The following is a 5,955-nucleotide window of genomic DNA, read 5'->3' as shown; positions in this document are numbered from 1 at the left end:
CTTATCATGTGTGAAATTAGTTTTGGTATAGTTTAGGAGTAGTGTCGATGGGCCAGCTGATCAGGATAACTCTTATCATGTGTGAAATTAGTTTTTTTTATAGTTTAGGAGTAGTGTCGATGGGCCAGCTGATCAGGATAACTCTTATCATGTGTGAAATTAGTTTTGGTACAGTTTAGGAGTAGTGTCGATGGGCCAGCTGATCAGGATAACTCTTATCATGTGTGAAATTAGTTTTGGTATAGTTTAGGAGTAGTGTCGATTGGCCAGCTGATCAGGATAACTCTTATCATGTGTGAAATTAGTTTTGGTACAGTTTAGGAGTAGTGTCGATGGGCCAGCTGATCAGGATAACTCTTATCATGTGTGAAATTAGTTTTGGTATAGTTTAGGAGTAGTGTCGATGGGCCAGCTGATCAGGATAACTCTTATCATGTGTGAAATTAGTTTTGGTATAGTTTAGGAGTAGTGTCGATGGGCCAGCTGATCAGGATAACTCTTATCATGTGTGAAATTAGTTTTGGTATAGTTTAGGAGTAGTGTCGATGGGCCAGCTGATCAGGATAACTCTTATCATGTGTAAAATTAGTTTTGGTATAGTTTAGGAGTAGTGTCGATGGGCCAGCTGATCAGGATAACTCTTATCATGTGTGAAATTAGTTTTGGTACAGTTTAGGAGTAGTGTCGATGGACCAGCTGTGAAGGTTGACTGTTATCATTTGTTTCCCGCTCATCAACTTGGACAGAGTCCAGGACATGTTTTACATAACTCATAGCATGTGTTCATTTCCTTACAATACATGTGATTAGTGTTAGAGTTACAGTCAATAAAACAGACCCACAACAGTTTATTTGTGGAAAGTAAAACATAAAAGAGAATATTATTAACCCACAAGGGGTGTGGTCAAATGATTTGCTGCTGATAAATAGGCATAACACAAACTCATCATTACACTATTGTCTTTCTACATTAAATCAACCTCTTCATCCTTCTTATCATTCAGTTAGGCCTCATTTGGGGACGACAGGTAACCTAGTGGTTAGAGTGGAGGGGCGGCAGGTAGCCTAGTGGTTAGAGTGGAGGGGCGGCAGGTAGCCTAGTGGTTAGAGTGTAGAGGCGGCAGGTAGCCTAGTGGTTAGAGTGGAGGGACGGCAGGTAGCTTAGTGGTTAGAGTGTAGAGGCGGCAGGTAGCCTAGTGGTTAGAGTGGAGGGGTGGCAGGTAGCCTAGTGGTTAGAGTGGAGGGGTGGCAGGTAGCCTAGTGGTTAGAGTGGAGGTGCTGCAGGTAGCCTAGTGGTTAGAGTGTAGAGGCAGCAGGTAGCCTAGTGCTAGTGGTTAGAGTGGAGGGGCGGCAGGTATCCTAGTGGTTAGAGTGGGAGGCAGGTAGCCTAGTGGTTAGAGTGGAGGGGTGGCAGGTAGCCTAGTGGTTAGAGTGTAGAGGCGGCAGGTAGCCTAGTGCTAGTGGTTAGAGTGGAGGGGCGGCAGGTAGCCTAGTGGTTAGAGTGGAGGGGCGGCAGGTAGCCTAGTGGTTAGAGTGGAGGGGAGGCAGGTAGCCTAGTGGTTAGAGTGGAGGGGCGGCAGGTAGTCTAGTGGTTAGAGTGGAGGGGCGGCAGGTAGCCTAGTGGTTAGAGTGGAGGGACGGCAGGTAGCCTAGTGGTTAGAGTGGAGGGACGGCAGGTAGCCTAGTGGTTAGAGTGGAGGGGCGGCAGGTAGCCTAGTGGTTAGAGTGTTGAGCCAGTACTTGAAAGGTTGCTGGATCGAATCCCTGAGCTGAGAAGGTAAAAATCTGTCTTTCTGCCCCTGAACAAGGCAGTTAACCCACTGTTCCTAGGCCGTCATTGAAAATAAGAATTTGTTCTTAACTCATTTGCCTAGTTAAATACAGGTAAAAACTTATATTATCATATAAGGTGCACAATTATGGCCCATTTATTCAGTGAGGAAAGGGAGACTCATTAGTGGCTGGCTGGGTACCAAGGTCCAACAGCACATTGTCTTGGTGGGCAGGTAGTAGGTGGGAAAAAACTGGTCAAAAGGCTCTTTTCTCTTCTTGATTTCAAAATTCGGACAAATGAGCAGTGTAAAATACAAACATTTAGGAAAAGTCAGGGAGCAGGTCTGATTCTAGTGTTAAAAGTCAGGGAGCAGGTCTGATTCTAGTGTGAAAAGTCAGGGAGCAGGACTGATTCTAGTGTTAAAAGGCAGGTCTGATTCTAGTGTTAAAAGTCAGGGAGCAGGTCTGATTCTAGTGTGAAAAGTCAGGGAGCAGGACTGATTCTAGTGTTAAAAGTCAGGGAGCAGGTCTGATTCTAGTGTTAAAAGTCAGGGAGCAGGTCTGATTCTAGTGTTAAAAGTCAGGGAGCAGGTCTGATTCTAGTGTTAAAAGTCAGGGAGCAGGATTGATTCTAGTGTTAAAAGTCAGGGAGCAGGTCTGATTCTAGTGTTAAAAGTCAGGGAGCAGGACTGATTCTAGTGTTAAAAGTCAGGGAGCAGGACTGATTCTAGTGTTAAAAGTCAGGGAGCAGGACTGATTCTAGTGTTAAAAGTCAGGGAGCAGGACTGATTCTAGTGTTAAAAGTCAGGGAGCAGGATTGATTCTAGTGTTAAAAGTCAGGGAGCAGAACTGATTCTAGTGTTAAAAGTCAGGGAGCAGGACTGATTCTAGTGTTAAAAGTCAGAGAGCAGGTCTGATTCTAGTGTTAAAAGTCAAGGAGCAGGTCTGATTCTAGTGTTAAAAGGCAAATCCTGCACTTTTCAACCTCATATTCATCCTCTCCAGCACCAAAACAGTATATATATTTCTGAAAACAGCACCTTTCACATTTCTATGATCTGTAGTTTAAAAAAATGAGAAAAAACCTGCAATGAGTTTCTAGCCCAGTAGAGGAAATTTTATTGCTCCCCACACCACTGACAAATCTAATTGTGTTTGAAAAATCACTGCTTTTAAAATGATTCAACTTTTGATGATGTCATCAGGTAGAACTTTTTAACTTCATATTTTTTCTATAAAACTTAGAAATGCACCATTTTCACATCTGATTTTATTTTATTTTTACGGCTGCATTTGTACCTTTTTTAAAAGTATTTTGTTTAAATATAATTTGCCTCCACAACAACATGAATACCTGCATACTTTCACATACAAACCAGAGGAGGCTGGTGGAGGAGCAATATGAGGACAGGCTCAGTGTAAAGACTGGAATGGAATACATGGAATTAATTTATTTATTCCATTTCAGCCATAAAAATGAACCCGTCCTCCTATAACACTTCCCACCAGCCTCCTCTGAATGTCTCTGTTCTGTTAAAAGAGAAGTGGACAATACCACATATTGTTTCTGTTGTATCTAAATGTATCTACATTAAACCACATGTTTTGTTCTTAAGACTGATGGGGATGAGTGGGGTGTAAAGGATTTTGCAACACTACTGTAGTTAGCGCAACCTTGTGACTCTGTTATGGCTAGGGGGCAGTATTTTCACGGCTGGATAAAAAACGTACCCGATTTAATCTGGTTACTACTCCTGCCCAGTAACTAGAATATGCATATAATTATTGGCTTTGGATAGAAAACACCCTAAAGTTTCTAAAACTGTTTGAATGGTGTTTGTGAGTATAACAGAACTCATATGGCAGGCAAAAACCTGAGAAGATTTCATGCAGGAAGTGGCCTGTCTGACAAGGTGTCGTTCTTCTTGTCTCTGTTTATTGAAGAGTGAGGATCTTAGTGTCCCGTGACACTTCCTACGGCTGCCATAGGCTCTCAGAAGGCGGCAAAACGCTGAATCGTGGCTTTGCAGGCTCTGGCTGAAACAAAGTAGCGCGTTTGGGTAGTGGCTGGTTACAGTACTGTGAGACTCAGGCTCGTGCCCGCGTCGACCGAAAGCTTTGTTTTCTTTCCTCTGTTTAGCTAAATGGACATTCCCGGTCTGAATATTATCGCTTTTTTACGAGAAAAAATGGCATAAAAATGGATTTTAAACAGCGGTTGACATGCTTCGAAGTACGGTAATGGAATATTTAGATTTTTTTTGTCACGAATTGCGCCATGCGCGCGACCCTGATTTACCATTTCAGATAGTGTCTGGGACGCACGAACAAAACGCCGCTATTCGGATATAACGATGGATTATTTTGGACCAAACCAACATTTGTTATTGAAGTAGCAGTCCTGGGAGTGCATTCTGACGAAGACAACAAAAGGTAATCAAACTTTTATAATAGTAAATCTGATATTGGTGAGTGCTAAACTTGCCGGGTGTCTAAATAGCTAGCCCGTGATGGCTGGGCTATGTACTTAGAATATTGCAAAATGTGCTTTCACCAAAAGCTATTTTAAAATCGGACATATCGAGTGCATAGAGGAGTTCTGTATCTATAATTCTTAAAATAATTGTTATGCTTTTTGTGAACGTTTATCGTGAGTAATTTAGTAAATTGTTAGCGAATTCCCCGGAAGTTTGCGGGGGGTATGCTAGTTCTGAACGTCACATGCTAATGTAAAAAGCTGGTTTTTGATATAAATATGAACTTGATTGAACAAAACATGCATATATGTATTGTATAACATAATGTCCTAGGGTTGTCATCTGATGAAGATCATCAAAGGTTAGTGCTACATTTAGCTGTCTTCTGGGTTTTTGTGACATTATATGCTAGCTTGAAAAATGGGTGTCTGATTATTTCTGGCTTGGTACTCTGCTGACATAATCTAATGTTTTGCTTTCGTTGTAAAGCCTTTTTGAAATCGGACAGTGTGGCTAGATTAATGAGAGTCTTGTCTTTAAATAGCTGTAAAATAGTCATATGTTTGAGAAATTGAAGTAATAGCATTTCAAATGTTTTGAAAATCGCGCCACAGGATTCAACTGGCTGTTACGTAGGTGGGACGAATTCGTCCCGCCTAGCCCAGAGAGGTTAACTAGAAAGTCGGGGCACCACGGAAGAACGTTTATAGAGCCGTTATCTTCCGAATAAACTCTTAAAATACTTAGTCATATTTTACATCGATAGCAGTCAATATTAACCCTTATCTTATTTTCAGTCTCATAATGAAAGTTGTAAATTCTTGGCTATCTTCACGAACCCTGGCTAACAAGTTGAATCAGCAATACAAAATTGGGTTTAATTATTTATTTACTAAATACCTAAACTAATCACACAGAATTACAAATACACAGAATACAATGATGTCATACAGAATTCACCCCTGGTGGACGGAACCTGTATGATGGCTGGTTACACAAAGGAAAGGGGGTTGGGCTTGAATGAAAGAGCGGGAAGACTTGGGAACAAAGAAACAGCAGCTATGCTATCGTAAATACATTATCTTATGCATTCTAAATTACCGCCCATTTGGAGAAGGAAAATGCAATAAATATTTACTCTGAGCTGCGCTTCGGTAGATTGGTCGTAGATGCTGGCCGGGTTGGCCAACAGATCTTCCTGTACTCGGGAGAATGTCTCTGGTGGTAAATTGGATACGTGGTGGTATCTTCGTCCGTCTGTTAGACTGGATCCGTCGTCCGTCCTTTCCTAGCCCACGTTACAGCGGCCGCTGCTAACTCAACGGCTAGGAAGTATCACTTCTGTAGTGAATAAGCTCAAAGTTCATACCATTCGCCACCAAAGCTCACGCCGAGGTTGGCTTAGTTCTGTACTTGACATGTGTGTCCTTCTAACGTAGAGGCTGCAGACCTCCCGTACTGGAACAACGTGATTATCTTTTCGTCAAAGGCTTATATAGTGGAGAGGGGGAAGGATGTGTTTCATCGTTTATAACCCCTCCTCTTCACAGGGGTGGGCCACTGATCAAGCAGGGCACTTTCCTTATGAAAACCCAATTCTCTCATTTGGAAGCTAAAATGACATTTAATCTCCTAACAAACAATTCCAATATCAAACATTTCAATTGCATAACAATTCCATGTTACTCTGATAACTAGAGGGTGT

Source organism: Salmo salar, unplaced genomic scaffold (assembly GCF_905237065.1).
Source record: "Salmo salar unplaced genomic scaffold, Ssal_v3.1, whole genome shotgun sequence".
NCBI classification, from domain to species: domain Eukaryota; kingdom Metazoa; phylum Chordata; class Actinopteri; order Salmoniformes; family Salmonidae; genus Salmo; species Salmo salar.
Note: the sequence above shows the minus strand (reverse complement) of the source record.